A 16,405-nucleotide genomic window follows, 5' to 3' on the forward strand; every position below is an offset into this window, starting at 1 on the left:
GTTTCCCTTAATGTGAAGCATTAAGCGGCAAGATGCAAGCTTATTTTTGATTGTTGTGCGCTTATACTTTTTACTTTTCACTGTTCCAGCTAGAAAATCTTAAATTCCATGTGGGGCTTGCATTTTCTCTCTAATAGCACTGTTCCATAATCTACCACGAACTGAGAGGACGTATGGTGGATTGTGTTATAGTCTATCTGGCTATAAATGCAGTCTGTGGGAATGCTCCAGAACAAACACCTCAGTATTTCCAAGAATGGGTAACAAAAAAGGAGAGAGCAAGACCTGGAGAGAGAGAGAGAGAGAGAGAGAGAAGCAGGTTGAGAGCCAGAGGGAGAGAGAGGGAGGGAGGAGGAAGGAAAGGGAGAAACTGAGGAGAAATCTACACATTGCTAGGAGGCTTCAAGACAGGTCCTACTGATCACAGTTTGTGCATTTTGTTTGGATCCTGATCTAGAGAAAACAACTTAAAGACAACAATGGGGAATGTGAACACTGTGTATTTTATGAAAGTACATATTGTAAATTTATTGATGAATACTTCGAAGGTTACAATGATAATCCTTTCAAAAAGTGTTCTCATTTAGGGAACATACAGATAAAACTGCAAATGAAATATGATGTCTGGCTTTTGCTTTAAATAATATAGGAAAAAGTAAGTGGGTGGGATTGTAGTAAAACAAGTTCAGCCATAAATTGATAATTGTTGAGACTGGCTGATGAGGATGGGGATGTTCTGTTATACAATTCTGTCTACTTGTGTGTACTCCCGACATTCTGCATCTAGAAAAGAGTGATGAAGAGTACAAGTCCACTGAGGATAATGGCAGCAGAACCTCTCAACACATACTTTAAAGGGTTAGGGATTAACCGAGAGAGTCAGTAACACCACTCATAACCCTGCCCCCAAACAGCCAGGGGCCAGCCAATACTGCGGACTCCGGATGGTTAGTATTTAGCCAGGTCTGGGAGCCAGACACAGCAGAGGGATTAGCACAGACCATGCACTTAGAGCAGAAGACTTCAGGGAGGGCAACTCAGCAGGGAACACAGGGGCATTATGGCAGAAAGAGAGCGCGAATGGCTCAGAATATGCCTGAGGCCTGCGGACTACAGCTTCAGCTACTTGGATCTGAAGGAAAGGGGCTGCACAGTGTAGAGGATCAGAGGTGGCAGCTGGGGGAGGCACAGTCGTCGGTGCAAAGGGGCAGACCTGGAAGAAGGTAACGTCCTTTGGAGGCTTGTGGTAAAGAGAAAGAATGAAGCCACTGATAGAAATGAAAGGACCTATTGGAAGAAAACAGGATCCCAGAAGCAGAAGACACACCGCGCCTCTCCCCAGACCTTTACATCTATTAGAATGATTACACCAAAGAGAGGATCCAGACCTCCGAAGTCCACCAAGCTACTCATAGCACTCATTTGTTCCTACGTGGAACTTCTGTTTCTCGTTCCACCAAACCCAGGCGTGTTAAAAAGAAAATGATAGAGCAGACCGGTATTCCAAGGTGACAGAAGAAAACAAAACAAACAGAAATAGAGAGTCAAACATTTCAGCTCACTGACGTTACCCCTTAAAATCAATCACAAAACATAGGGAAACTGTAAAATGACATCCTGACCTGAATTAAGTGTACCTAACAAAGCATTTGTAGACATGACAAAGGTAAAAGTTCGCTTAACACACACACGACTCCAAAGAGAAGTGGGCAAGAAATAAGAAATGAGAATCCAGAATTGGCAGAAGTAGGAAAAAACTGAAGAAAAATACTCTGGAAAAGAGGCTGGTCAACAAGATTCATCAGGGCAACAGTTGTGCAGAAGGATAGTGGACACTGAATACAGAAAAGAAAGCAGCCAAGAGAACAGAAATGAATAAAAGATACTGAGAAAGGATCAGAGAGAAAGTCATGGATGCCTGGAGGAGACAGAAGCAGAGGAGCCAACACTAAAACCTATCCTCACAGAACTAAAAGATTTTAAAGAAGAAGAAGAAAACTCCTCTGAAGCTACGGACCGGTCCCCCCAACCACCAAAAAAGACCAATTTATATCCAATGGAAAGAAAATCAATTTACATTCTCTATCCCAATCAAACATACAAAGCAAGGCAATATATATTTTTCTTTTAAAAATTTTAATTTAAATTCCATTTAATTAGCATATACTGTATCATTAGATTCAGAGGTAGAATTCAGTGATTCACGGTGCCTGGGTGGCTCAGTCAGTTAAGCGTCTGCCTTTGGCTCAGGTCATGATCCCAGGGTCCTGGGATCAAGTCCCATATCGGGTTCCCTTCTCAGCAGGGAGTCTGCTTCTCCCTGGCCCTCTCCCCCTCCCGCCTGCTTGTGTTCTCTCTCTCTCATGCTTTCTCTCTTTCAAAGAGATAAATGTTTTTTAAAAAGAATTCGATGATTCGTCAGTTGCATATGACACCCAGGGCTCATGACATCAGATGCCCTCCTTAATGCCCATCACCCAGGTACCCCATCCCCCCATCCACCTCCCTTCCAGCAATCCTCAGTTTGTATTCTGTAGTTGAGTCTTTTATGCTTTGTCTCCTTCTCTCCTTTTCCTCTTATTCTTCCTTGCCTTTCCCTATGTTCCTCTGTTTTGCTTCTTAAATACCATCTAAGAGTGAAAATACATGGTATTTGTCTTTTCGTGACTGACTTACTTCACTTAGGATAATACCTTCTGGTTCCAACCAGGTCTTTGCAAATGGCAAGATTTCATTTTCCTGGTGGCTGAGTAGTATTCCATTGTATATACCACATCTTCTTTATACATTCATATGTCGATGGACTTCTGGACTCTTTCTGTAGTTTGGCTATTGTGTACATTGTTCCTATAAACGTCGGGGTGCAGGTGTCCCTTCAAAACAGTATGTTCGTATCCTTTGGATAAATACCTAGCAGTGCAATTGCTGGTTCATAGGGGAGCTCTATTTTTAACTTTATAATTTGTTTAAAAGATTTCATTTATTTGCCAGAGAGAGAGAGAGAGCACAAGTAAGGGGAGTAGCAGGCAGAAGGTGCAGCAGGTGCCCTGCTGAGAAGGGTAATCAATGCGGGACTTATTCCCAGGACCCTGGAATCATGACCTGAGCCAAAGGCAGACACTTAACCACCTGAGCCACCCAGGCATTCTTATTTTTAACTTTTGGAGGAAACGTCATAGTGTTTTCCAGAGTGACCGTACCAGTTTGCATTCCCAGAAGGAACGTGATAGGGTTTCCCTTTTCCGCATCCTTGCCAACATGTGTTGTTTTCTGAGTCATTAATTTTAGCCCTTCTGACCACTGTGAGGTGGTATCTGGCTGCGGTTTTGATTCGTATTTCCCTGATAGGGCAATATACTTAAAAAACTCAGTAAAAACTCATTGTGCAAGTACTTTCTATTCAGCCATGATGTCCGTGTGTGCAGGTAGTAGAAAAAGAGTATTCAATACACAACACTCAGGGAGTCCTGATTCCATCACTAGGAGTCTTTGAAGGTGAACTTCACCCAACGAGAGATGACTGGGAAATTTTGGCTTTCGAACAGCTGGTCACTGTTGAATAGACTCAATTGTAGATGTAAAACAAAAATCTGGGAGTGGAGCAGGTGGGAAAAATAGGAATAAGCAGCATCTGTTTCACTGGGTGGAAACAATAGTATACGAAGAGTCAGGTTAAGACGGAGGTAAAGAGAAAATAGAATAATGTCAAACGTTTGAGGTTGAGGGGTCACTTACAACTTAGAAACTGAATGTGAAAAGTTTGAAAAGCTAATACGGAACCAAAGATGTCCAAAAACTTTTGGTGCACTATTCAGCCCTACCTCTACAACCTTCTTAAACACCACACTCACATATAGGCACACATGAGAAGAAAAGAAAGCAAATACCACAGAACGATAAACAGATGAAATTTCTCCCCCATAAGTTAACTATAGCCTAAAAGAGATGGAGACTCAGTGTTAAATATGGCGAGGAGAACCAAGACGATTTACTTTACTGTATACCCTGATACATCAAATCAACCATGATAGTAGGGATTAGAGCACCAGATGCAAAAAATACACGAGTCGAATCGTTGAACGCTACATCAAAAACTAAAGATGTACTATATATTGGCTCTTTGAACATATTAATTAAATAAAATTCACAAGTGCACAATGATTGTCAAAACAAATACTTTAATGATATAGAATGGGGAGGAAATATTCTTTTCCACAGTACAATGCCAGCAAATACACATTGTATAGGAAGGATAAAGTTAGATAGAATTCTTCCAATGTACAAACACAGATGCGGTTATGATGCATCACAGGGATCATTAAAGATGGCAAAATTTTAGAAAAAGACTTTAGAGAAGAAGATCTTCATACATTCTCAGAGAACCCCTTGCCAAAATGCTAATTTTAGAAGAAAATCATGTGTCCTGCTATGAACAGATCTGATAGGCCCTCCATAGCAAAGTAACCAATGAAGCTGTCACAAGAATGGTGATGGGCAAACTTGGACCCTCTTGGTCTCCGGGTGGGCTGAGCTGGGACACACACAGCGTTAACTATGGAGTGTCCTGGCCAGAGGGTTAGGCTGAATTTAGTCAGGAGGAAATGATCAGACAACTTCAGGATGTAGACCCTTAAGCCAAGACATCTGACTGTCCCCTACAAACAAGGAAATGTCAGCACCAGCAGACACAGCCATCTAAGGGTGAGGAGATGTTTTGGGTTCAAAAGGACTAAAAAAAAAAAAAAAAAAAAAAAAGGAACACATTCTTTTTAGTCCTTTGGAACCGAAAATATCTCTTCTCGTTTGTGTTGTCTCTTCTATGTGGTGACACTGACTGTTTGAAGAAAGTCCAGTCATCTTGTTCAATGATCTACATTCTCAAGTTGTCTGGTAACTTCCTCATGCTCAAATTCAGGCTAAACCTTACCAGCAAGAACACCGCATAGTTAATGCTGTCTGCTCCTAGCGCAGCCCATCTGGTGGCCCAGAATGTCCAGTTTGACTTGTGGTCTTTTTCCATGGTGCTCCTGACTCAGGTTCTCTGCAGGGTGGAATTGAGAGCAGCAAGACTTAAGGTCTGTCAAAACTGTGTCATCTAGTCAGGCATTGGTCTCCTGAGGGATTTCTCACAACTGGAGCTGAAGGCTAGAATCTCTCTCATCAAAGCAGTCTTTTGCAGTCAAAATCACAGAAAATGGCTTGTGATTGTGATGTTGATTCTCAGCAAAGGATCCCACCTGTGCTGTGTTTGGGCTTTAAGTTGATTTGCTGTTCTAGATTTCTTTTCATCAAGTGGAAAATGATGGGGTTTTGTGATGGGGTTTATGATGGGGTTTTCTTCACATGAGGAATCTCTTAGTTTCTGAAGTACTTGGTATCTGAGAGAGAAAGAGAGAGAAATCAAATGTGAGTCTTGGTCAGATGGCTGAGCCTGGAGGGGTGGCTACCTGGTGACAGATGCCAGGAGCAAGCTGAACCCCTGTCCAGAAGGAGCCTAAAGGGGGAGCCGCAGGCAGCCTGAGGGGGAGAGTGAGAGCCACAGGTCAGAAGTAATACCTCGCTAAACTGAGCGTCAGCCTGTGTTGCAGGATCCAGGGACCCCTGTGCTCCCCCACCCCCCAGCAGGAGCCTGGTGATATCCCAGCTCCAGGCTGCTGTGAGCTTTGGCCAGATCCCAACTACCCCTTCCTCAGTAGCCACTTCACTCTTGAGCCCCCTTCATCAGAAGCCCAAGTGATGGCTTTCTCACGTCTCCCAGAGAGGGATGCACCTAGCACCCAGCACACACGTTCAGAAACAGACTGCTGTAGGAAGGAGGGGACCCTTGGCCGACAAACACACCCCCTTCTCACCCTTGTCCCAGTCTTCTGAGGAGGAGGCCAGGCTATGGAATGAGTCCTAGAATGTCAGAGCCAACAGGAGCCTCAGCCTATCTCCAAGTTCCTTTCTGCCATGTGCATATGAGGACCTCCTAAAGCCATGTGACCTGTGTCTGAAAACCCTGGACTGAAACCCTGGCTCAGGCCCTGTGCAAACATGTGGGGGAAGGGAGAGGAAAGCCTCTGATCTGGAGGTGTGGGCAAGCAGTAGACATTCTTGGTCACTTGGCTGGAGAGGAACAAGCCCAAAGGGGCAGAGGGAAGAACTCAAGGAGGAGAAACTCAAAGGGGAATTCACAAAAAGAGAGCAGGGGTGTTACCATGGCCCTAGTCATTTTCACTCAGGGACGCCAACATTCTCTGAAGGTAATCTCACACAGGATAGCCCTTGGGGCATTTCTAGGACTATTCTCAATGCAGAGACTCACCAAACTCTGAAGTGAAAATGAAAAGGCATTCGTTTTAGCTCTCTAGATTCTCATCCCTTCTTTTCTAAAGTTTCCCTAAAGAAAGAGTCTGTCAGTGTTTACCCTGGTATAAAGAAGGACCTGCAAATGGGTTAACATAGGAGAAAGAGACCTAAGCTTCTTTACTGAGATGCTGTATAAGAACAAAATTTGATTAAAATGTTCTCTTTCAATCTGCAGTGAACCTGCAGGGGGCTGTGAAATCCACTCAGTGACTAGTGAACTGTGGATTTCATTGTCATAGGAGTAGAGCACTAAATTCTTTGACCTTTGATCAGGGAAGAGATTATGTTTTGGACTCTGGGTATCTATGTAATATTTATTTTTTTCTTGTCTTTTTTTTTTCTTTTTTTCTTTCATTTTCTTTATTTTACTTGTTTATTATTCTGTTTCGTTAGCCAGTGTATGGTACATCATTAGTTTTTGAGGTTGTGTCCAATGATTTATCAGTGACGTATAAACCCAGTGCACATCACAACGCGTGCCTTCTACATTATAGGGGCTGAGGAGACACCTAACTCCAGGCAGTCCGGTGTGGCACTCCCAGCTGTGACAGGTTCTCATTTAGTTTTTCTCATGGAGGCTCTTTCTCCTCAGCTTTACACTTCTTATTCACATGGAGAAGTTGAGGGTTACGTGTCCTCCTAGGTCAGATTCCCTGAAAGACCCAGGAGGAGAGTCCTTTTGCAAGTGACTCATTAAGACAGTGCTCCTGGGAGGATGAGGCCTCAGAGTTGGGCAAGCAGGGAAGCAAGGCAAAGAAGCCGAGAAAGTGTGTGATTTCCGGCAAAGTTCGCGTGTTTGGCGACATGTTTAACTGACACTGCTCTGCCGAGGAGGGCCATGAGGCCTGCTTCCCCGTGGCCATGAGTGGCGGGGAGAGGGGATCTCAGGACGGCCCCTGCAGGAACACAGCAGAGTTCAGATGCAACCAGGTGATGGAGATGGCAGGGCCGGCAGGGTGGCAGTCCCTAGGGAAACAGACGGAAGCCCAGACAGAGGTAGCACCAGCTGTGGGAGTGACCAAACGAGGAAGACAAGGCAGTGTGAGTGTGTCGGGGGGTGCAGCTATCATCTGAAGGACAGCAATAGGAATCCCTGTTTCCAAGAGCCACAGGGCGTATGATTACCTCAGTTCCCTAAGCCAGAGGGACATGGAATTTGCATGCGAGTCTCCACCGGCCTAACTGCAGTTTTCTCTTGGGAATCTTCTCTTCCATGACACCGAGGGCTTTCCTGTGGCCAAAGACTTGACACTCACACTGGCTGTCCCTCGAGGCCTCAGCGGCATCGCCCTCCAGCTTGGGAGGGTTCTTCACGCAGAGGGAAGCATCCAAACCCAGCTCTGGATGGAAAAGCACATCAGCAGGATTTGTTGTTATTCGTGATCTTTCTGATCCTCCACCCACACTGATCTCAAAGGACGACATCGGACAGAAGGAGCAAGGCCATCCGAGTATTCAGAGGGGAGGGGAAGCCAATGGACACACTTTGATTATTTCCTGTTTTGTTCATCTCTCTCACACTACCTGCGTGGATAAGAATGCCAGAAGGCCAAAGTGCTTGCAGTTGACAAAAGTGAAATCAGAGAAGCAGAATTGGTAAAAACAGAGTTCCGGAGAAGAAAAGACAAAGGCAGGGCAATCAGGCTGGAAAGAGGCTGTGCTATTGGTGGGAAGAGACTGTAGACATCAGCTAAAATCAAAGTTGAAGGGAAGCCTTTGGGGAGCAACCAGGGAAGAGAAAGCTGGGGAGTTGACACAACACGCGTCAACACGTGGTGCACTTCATACGTGTACACTCTGGATAATACACACACGGATTATACATCGTGTATGTGACCTGAGATACAAATGTGTGTGTCTGTATGTACGTATGTACCTAATTCAGTAAATGATTAAATAGGGATCTAGGGGACATGGAACCTAATATTCTAACCTCCCTTCTGGTCAGTTGAAATTGGAAAAAATACACAAATCCAAGGACAATGAGAAAGGGGGTGGAAGAAACAGGTGACTGTTCAACACCACGGAGGGATTACAGGGGGGAGCAGGTGGGAACAAAACAGAGTAACGCCATCTGCCATGGCGTGACAGTTTGTATTCGCCCCCAGTTCATAGGGGTGAATCACAATCCCCAATGTGATGGTTTTGTGGGGTGAGCAGCTGGTCGGCATCCCCCCTAGAAGGGATCCGTGCCCTATAAAGGAGACCCCACAAAGCTCCTCACTCCTGGAAGGACAAGGGAGTCAGGCGGCCACTCCGAACCAGGAAGGCAGCATCACCAGGCCCTAAATGTGCACCTGTTTGATTGTGGTTCTACCGCACCTGCAGAACTGTGAGATCACAACTTCTGTTGTTGACAAGTCAGCCTGTCTGTGGGATTTTTTTCTCAGAGCCGGAATGCACAAAGAACCCGGCATGGAGCCTGGTTTCCCTCTTAGTCCTCTGTGGAGGTTGAGTCACAGAGAGAGGAACTGAGCCAGCGGGGTGAGTCGGGGCCACAACAGTGGGCGCCATGGAGAAGTGACAGGCTCGAGGGGGAAGACAGTAAGTACGTCAAGTTCTAAGGCCCTTCTCGGGGCTGTGCTTCCCCGAACATTCCCTGAGCTCTTTCTCTGGGGTCTCTCCCCGGTGCCACAGTCTGCTGCTTATGTCACCTCCACCTGAGAACTGCGTCTCCTCATTTCTCAGGTAGTTCTGACAGAGGAGCCCCAGGCCACCCCAGGCTCCAGGAAGGGGCACTGAATGCAGGAGGGAAAGGATCACATGACCCAGGGGAGGGTTGGAAAGCTCAGTCTTCAGGAAATCTGAGCAGAGGTGGGTCCTGATGAAGAGGAAGCTGGGGACGAGGCCCCAGAGATGAGGGGAGATGATGAACTAGATGGAGGATCAGAGGAGAGAGTGACATGTGCACTTCATGTAAGAAAGGGGCCACTTATGTCCTTAGAAAAGGGAAAAAAGAAAAATAAGTGGGAGACAGTGTTGTGGGGCCAGTATTACCATTGTGACTGTGAGCACCGAACAGGGAAGATTGCCTTGAATATGTCATAGGAGAGAAAACTGGGCACAGGAGCCTTTCTGAGAAAGCTAGGGAAGATGGGGTCTGGTGAAGGTGGAGCCACTGACAACTGCCCCGCCCCCCATGAAACAATGCCCCGAAACCATTTGCCGAGTGCTAAAGCCTCACAGCAACCCACAAATTAGACATGACAAATTCATAGATGTTGTCAAGCAACTTCTGTTGAATCAGGCCCCCTAGAATTTATGCCGTTTCTTCTTTCCCGTAGCGATGGAATGGAGATACTAGTTTTGCGCTTTCCGATGAAGGGACAGAGGGGAAACTAGGTAAGAGGATGAATAAGTTGGCCAGTTATAGAGCCAGAAAGTAGCAAACCCAAGACCTGGGGCAGAGCTGATACTAAACACCGGGCTCTTGCTGACCTCGCTGGATTGGAGCATCATGGGGTTCGACCTCACCCCGTTGCTGCCTCCAGCCATAAGCTTGTGACGACCAACACAGGGACTAGAACTTCCTACTCCCTGTCCCTCTCACCTTGGAAGAGCGGCCATTGGTTCCCAGAACCCATCTTGGCATCCAGGCTCCCGATGGCAGAGGAGAGGCCGAGCCTGGCTCTGTTGTCTCCACAATCCAACTGCTGTTCCAGCTGCTGTTGCAGAGAATTGGCCACCTGGGTGCTTGGCTGTGTCTGTGCTCCAGACATTTGCACCTCTGCCCTTTGGAAAGTCACGTTTCCACTCGATGGGCCCTGGTGACGGGGAGCCTGCATCGGGGCTGAAGCAAGAAGAGATTTCAATGGGATCCACCCCAGGGCTCCTTAGCTGAGCACTCCCAGAACACCCACATCTGATGTCCCTTCTAGTCTGAGAGACCACCCTGCGAGCAGGTACAAAGGTAGACATCATGTGTATGAAGGAGATGTCAGGGTTATGTCCGAGCCTAGGGATGCTGGGATGGCAGGTGCCCAGCCTGCAAAGTCCCTGAGGTGAAAATCACCCCCTTCAGTCCACCAGGCGTTTGGATGGGCCTATGACTTCATTCCTATCATTCCGTTAGTCGTAACCTTCTACCTACAGCCTAGAGAGAGTAGGTCCTAGAGAGTTCTTAAGGTATGGGGAGAAGGAGTTGCCAGTGGGAGCTGTGCAGCATTACAGGGGTGCCAGGCAGCCAAGTGAAGAGCCTCCTGGGCACCCCTCGTGACAACAGAAAAGGCCCGGGACCTCTCAGCTCTCATTGCTTTTGGATGGAGCCTCATGGAGACATTGATCTCTCAGAGGGTCTGGAAGAGCCCCTGGCTCTGCACACAGGACAGTGACTCACAGGGTAGGAGTTGGCAGATGTGTGGCAGGGTCACAGGGATCTCTGGGGGCAGTCTCGCAACCTTTTCCTTTACATTTACAACTGTTTCAAATAATTTGGTACAAAAAAAGAGGGCAGGGCCAACCGCATCCCCACATAGGCCCTGATAGGACTGAGTGGAGACCAGTGGGCAGTCTGAGCTGGTGTGGGTCTGAGGTCCCATAACCACTGGCCAGGGGTCTTGGGCAAGTGACATGACGTTGCTGAGGCTCGGTTCCCTTGGCTCTCACAGGAGATGCCACACCGACTGGAGAGTGTCCTCTGAGGACACGAGCCGCTCCAGCACGACAGCGCTGCTGCTGAGCGGGCACGGAAAGGGACGTGGCGGACAAACGAAGCAAAGTAACTGTGTGTTTCATTTCTGCTTCCTGAATTGCTGTAATCCTGAGGAGGCCTTTGCTTCTTGGCCCCTCCGAGAGGAATGGGAAACAGGGGAGAAGGTGGTGCTAGGGTGGAGAGACTGTTAACTGACCAAAAAGATGAAGGAACAAAATATTTCATGGCCAATTTCACTAGCAACATTGACACAGTGAGGAACCTCATAGACTCCTTGCTGCTCCTACAAGGTGATTTGATGAGCAAGGAAAGTCGGCTAACAATGCAAATGCTTCTCCCAGAAGCAAAGTCCGAATTGTAGCCTGAGTGGGAAGAAATGAGAATTGGGTGTTAGCCTGCACTCCTATGCGAGTGTGACCCAAGGGGGTCTTGCTGAGCAGGCAGCACTTTTCTGAAGATTCTGGAGAGGGGAACAACTCTGCTTTGCTCCAGAATGAGGCCAATACCCACGGCAGGTGCACGGACCGTTGATCCTTTTCATGACATTATGCTACTGAGAGCAACACTTGACGGGGAGAAAATCACTGAAGCTGCACACAGGGTGGAAAGGACACCATCCGTGGAGGATGGAAAACCAGGGCTAGAGCTTCGGCTTCACTGAAACCACGGGGTCAAGCTAGGACTGGGTGCTCAGGATCTTCTATCTAAATGCTGAGCATTCTGGGCTCCCCAGAAGCCAAAACTTTGATCTCAGCAACAATATCACAGATGCTGCAAATATGGAGCACATGCAAATCTGTGTGGAGAGCCAGACAGTTTGCAGGACACTACAACAGATATACAACTGGCAATAAAATCTCATGAGTAGCAGAAGTCGGTTCTTACAAAAAAGAAAGAAAGCAAGAAAGCAAGAAAGAAAAAGGAGAGAAAAGAAAGAGTCCTGTTACCCAGATATCTACAGTTGATATCATGGTGGCTGAAGGTTTGCTCTTTTCCCTGCATTTCTCCTCTCTAAACTGACTTGGTACCAAGGGCCTGCACTTGGGAGGGAGCTTGGTGGCAGAGGGAAGTCTGGGACAGAAGGAAAGGAAAATTGTCTGACCCACATGATGCCTTTTCTTTTTTTTATACACTCCACGCCCAGTGTGGAGCCCAACGTGGGCCTTGAACTCACAACCCTATGATCAAGACCTGAATGGAGATCAAGAGCTGGATGCTTAACCAACTGAGCCACCCAGGTAACCCAGTGTTTTTGAAATGAAATCCAAGAGCAGAGTTCTAACCAGTTGAGTCTCCAGGGTCTGTTGGCAGGGATGCACGTCTCAGCCGATTTAGGTTGTTGGATACAGAGAAGACAGGCTTCCTGACCTCCCCCCCACCCAGGAATGTTGTGCCCCTCACAATGGGAGTACTTACCATCCACATCCAGACCCAAGAAGGTTTCCTGCTTATCAAATGTGAATGAAGCACTTGTGTAAGGTCTGCAGGTGTCTGGCAGGTCATGGCCAAATGAAGAAGTCAAATAACAGTCATCCAGGGAGTCCTGTGGGTCTTCATTGTCTTCTGCCACTGGTAGCTCCCTGTGGAGCCTCGTGTGACAGGCAGGACTGGAGATGCAACAAGAAAGTTGAGTCAACATGGAGTCCCAGCTGCTTTGGGCGGCACCGAAAAGAAATGCGAAGTCTTCTTCCCATGAACCTTTCTGCCTCCATCTGGGGCCAGAGTGTGGATGTACCGGGGATAGATGAGGCAGGCAGGGAGGGAGCAAGAGCTGGAGGGGCCCAGAGCATGGCCAGAATGGGAGACTAAAGGGAAGGAGTCTGAACCACCCCAGCACACAGCAGTCACAACACACAGCACGCTCAGAAAACAATAAAACCAGCATCAACACTTTTGCATACGTTTTGTTGACATTTACAGAAAGCACCAAGACAACCCCAGACTGGCAGCATTGTAGATTCCTAGAAAGCTCGTGTGTCCGAGGCCTACTTGTCTAAACACTGAGATATCAATTTTTTTACACACTTTTCTTGCCATGAATTCTTGCCAACGTCATAATGCGAAACCAGCAGAGACAGATGTGCATCTTAGGCTGGACTCAATACAAAGAGAGACCGTGAGAATGCAAGAAATCCTGTGATTGGTTAGTATACCTGTGTCAATGGCCTGAGCTTCCAAATTTGGGACGCATAAAGAAAGGGGCCTATACGAGTACCACAGTGAAACAGAGAACATTGCTAACGGACCATTTTATGGGTGTCTGAATGGGTGAAATAGGTACATTTAGCACTTTCTAGATTTTCCGAGAGCCAAGATCCCCAGACATCACCACTGCATTAAAGCCCATGATTCTTCAGAGTTACCTGGGGCATATCCGTCCTTGGTCTTCTTCCTCCACAAGATCATTATGACTGTCTACAAATAAATACAGACAGGGCCAGTCACGTTCAACAACACCATGTGTACATTCCAATTAAGTATCCGATACAACTAGCACACGGACTGTGCGCCGCTTAGCGGGGCAGCAGGATATTGTGAGAGTAACCATCCAGGAGGCCTCAGGTAGTGTCTTGGGAATGTGCCTTGGTCTGCTTTCCTGAGCCATTGGGCATGAGCTCCCTGCTGTGGTAGAGCCACATCTCAAGAGTCTGTGTACAGCGTGAAACGTGTGTTTTGCCACAGATTCTGGGGAACAGCTTACCTACATTCTAAAAACTTAGTGCAACCTTCTCTCATTACCTTATGCCATGAGATAAATGGTTTAAGGGAATTTAGACACAGAGACCAGACTGATGGATGGAATCTGCAAACCCTCATGTCAAAAGAAACCTTTTGTGTACAATTCTTTGTGCTTACAGACATATGAGCCATGCATGGGAGGGGCAAAGGCCAGAATCAGCTGTGCTTCAAGGAAACCTACGAGCAAGCTGATGGCAGAGGTGTTGATGACCTGATACTCTGATGACAACTCAGTGTAGACAGCCAACATAGAGGACACAGACACTGGGAGTCAGAGCAGTCAGGCAGGAAAACAACAAATCGAAAGATGTAGGTAAGGCTGCCAACATCTTTGGACAGGTACAAAAATTCAAGAGACAATATTCAGCTATGAAAATGAGAGCATTGGAGATGAAGAGAGATATTTAATGGAAATCAGGAACAAAGACAGAGACCTCTGCATGTGGAGCACAAGTGAGTGTTAGCTGTCACATCTGCCTTGAATCGAATGTCCTAACTTCTGTCAGAAGCCATAAGCATGGCCTGAGATGAGGAACAAAGGGCAGGTGCCTGACTCACCTGAGGTCTGTGCTAAAAAGTGTATCCTAGAGCCTGACTCAGATCCTTATGTCTACTGGGCTTCTACAGAGCGATGACACATTTCTGCACAACCAGAGGTTGGGATCCCAAAAATAGGGGGTCAGCTTGGGAGTCCAGTTGGAGCTTTATCACCTTGACAATGGAGGACTCACTAGCTACTTCCAGAGCAGAACAGATGTCCAGATCTTCGAATGAGGTGATGTCAGCCTTGCTACAAGTCCCAAGGGAGTCAGACAGGTCAGGAAGGGCCGAATAAGTCAAATAGCATTCATCCAGGGAGTCACATGGGGTATCCTCTTCCACCTCTGGCAGCTCTGCGGTGAGCCTGGGAGGGTCGGGAGATCTGAAGTTTAACACAAGAAAAGTAGACACCCCAGCATCCTACTGGTTTTGATGGGAGGCCGAGAAGTATACTCATAACAAAGGGGCACAGCCGTGATTAACAGCAAAAACTATCCTCCTGTTACAGGGGCAGAGAGTGGCTGCTGTGGGGGCAGTAGAGACAGATAGAGAACAAAAGGTGCTCAGGATAGTGGCCGCAGAGCTAAGCTTCTGAGCAACAAACTTAACGACTGTGGAATGGAACACACAGCTCACAGTGCGCATGGAGAATCCTAAAGGTGGCTTCAACACTTTTGCATAAATATTATTGATACTACCTTGGGTAACCAAGTGAACACAGGCTTTAAAAGACAACATCCATATGGAGAGACCGTGTGTCGTCGGTGCCTCTTTCTCATCCTGTGACGTGATGTGAATTTTTTTTAGGTATTCTTTGGCTATAATATATCCTCAGTGTGGTAACACCAAACAGGGAGAGGCAGATAGTCGTCTCACTGTCCTTTTACCAAAAGGAGAGAACAGGGGAATGCACGAATCCCAGTGACTGCTAATTCACGAAGTTCCACCCCTTCAGGTTATTGAAATGAAGGGGTCAGTAAACGGAACTTAACCATGTAACATGTGAAGCCACACTTCATGGTTAAACAAAGGTACTTTGTGATTGGAGAACGGATAAAACAGGCATGTCTGGCAGTTTGTTTCTTCCTTGAAATGCAGTCCTTCAGTTTAACCACTGAAATAACAACCCAGGCTTCTTCAGAGTTACCTGGGGCCTATCGGGTCTTGGTCTTCTTCCTCCTTATGAGAGATTTGATTTTCTGTAAATACATAAAGACAGGGCAGTCATTAAGCAGATCCTGCTCGGTACATTAATAATCTAGTGTCTAATGCTAGCCGGGCACTCAGATATGCTCAGTGTGAGAACAGATTTAGGCAGAAGAATATTTCAGGGTGCTTCTGATATTGTCTTATGATAAGTGGCTTGATTTCCTTGCCTGAGACATTGGGAAAAATTTATTTTTTCTAGGAGATCATCATCACGGTTGCCCTTGTCTTAAGTCTGTACAAACACTGTACTTATCTTTTTCATACAGATTCTGGGGATCCAGCCTCTGAGCATTCTAAAAGGATTACTGCAGAATTCAGCCTTCTCTCATCAGAGAGCCTGCTTGTTGAGACTTACTGGAACTTATGCACTGAGAGTGAACAGATGGAATGCAACGACAAACCCTCAAATGAAAGTGAGTCTTTGGTGCTACAGAGAATGTTGGCTCAGTTCGTGTGGTGGGGGAATGCAAAGCACAGCTCTGCTTTGGGAAACACACAAACAAGCTATCAGTGGAGGCACTGAGGGTGGGTTTTCAGACAACTGCTTAGGAAGACAAGTCAACCCAAAGGGGAGACACAAGCAGGGTTTAGAATAGCAAAACCAGGGGCGCCTGGGTGGCGCAGCGGTTAAGCGTCTGCCTTCGGCTCAGGGCGTTCTGGGATCGAGCCCCACATCAGGCTCCTCCGCTATGAGCCTGCTTCTTCCTCTCCCACTCCCCCTGCTTGTGTTCCCTCTCTCGCTGGCTGTCTCTATCTCTGTCAAATGAATAAATAAAATCTTAAAAAAAAAAAAAAAAAAAGAATAGCAAAACCAGTTAACCCAGGACAAGAATGCCAACTGACAGTGGCAGGCATAGATTCGTAAAGGACCTGGCTCAGAGATGAAACGTAGAGCTTATTGAAAGTGAGAAAAGA

The 16,405-nt window shown here is 46.8% G+C and overlaps 1 protein-coding gene across 1 annotated transcript in view; it reads left to right on the forward strand.

The window, feature by feature from the left end:
* Nucleotides 1-16,405, forward strand: part of LOC125281906 (myomegalin-like) — a 134,200-nt gene that overhangs the window by 16,406 nt on the left and 101,389 nt on the right. The window contains 2 exon segments of the mRNA XM_057310775.1: nt 12,147-12,240; nt 15,757-15,903. The gene's annotated coding sequence lies outside the window, so the exon portion shown is untranslated.

Source organism: Ursus arctos, unplaced genomic scaffold (genome assembly GCF_023065955.2).
Source record: "Ursus arctos isolate Adak ecotype North America unplaced genomic scaffold, UrsArc2.0 scaffold_12, whole genome shotgun sequence".
Taxonomy (NCBI): Eukaryota; Metazoa; Chordata; class Mammalia; order Carnivora; family Ursidae; genus Ursus; species Ursus arctos.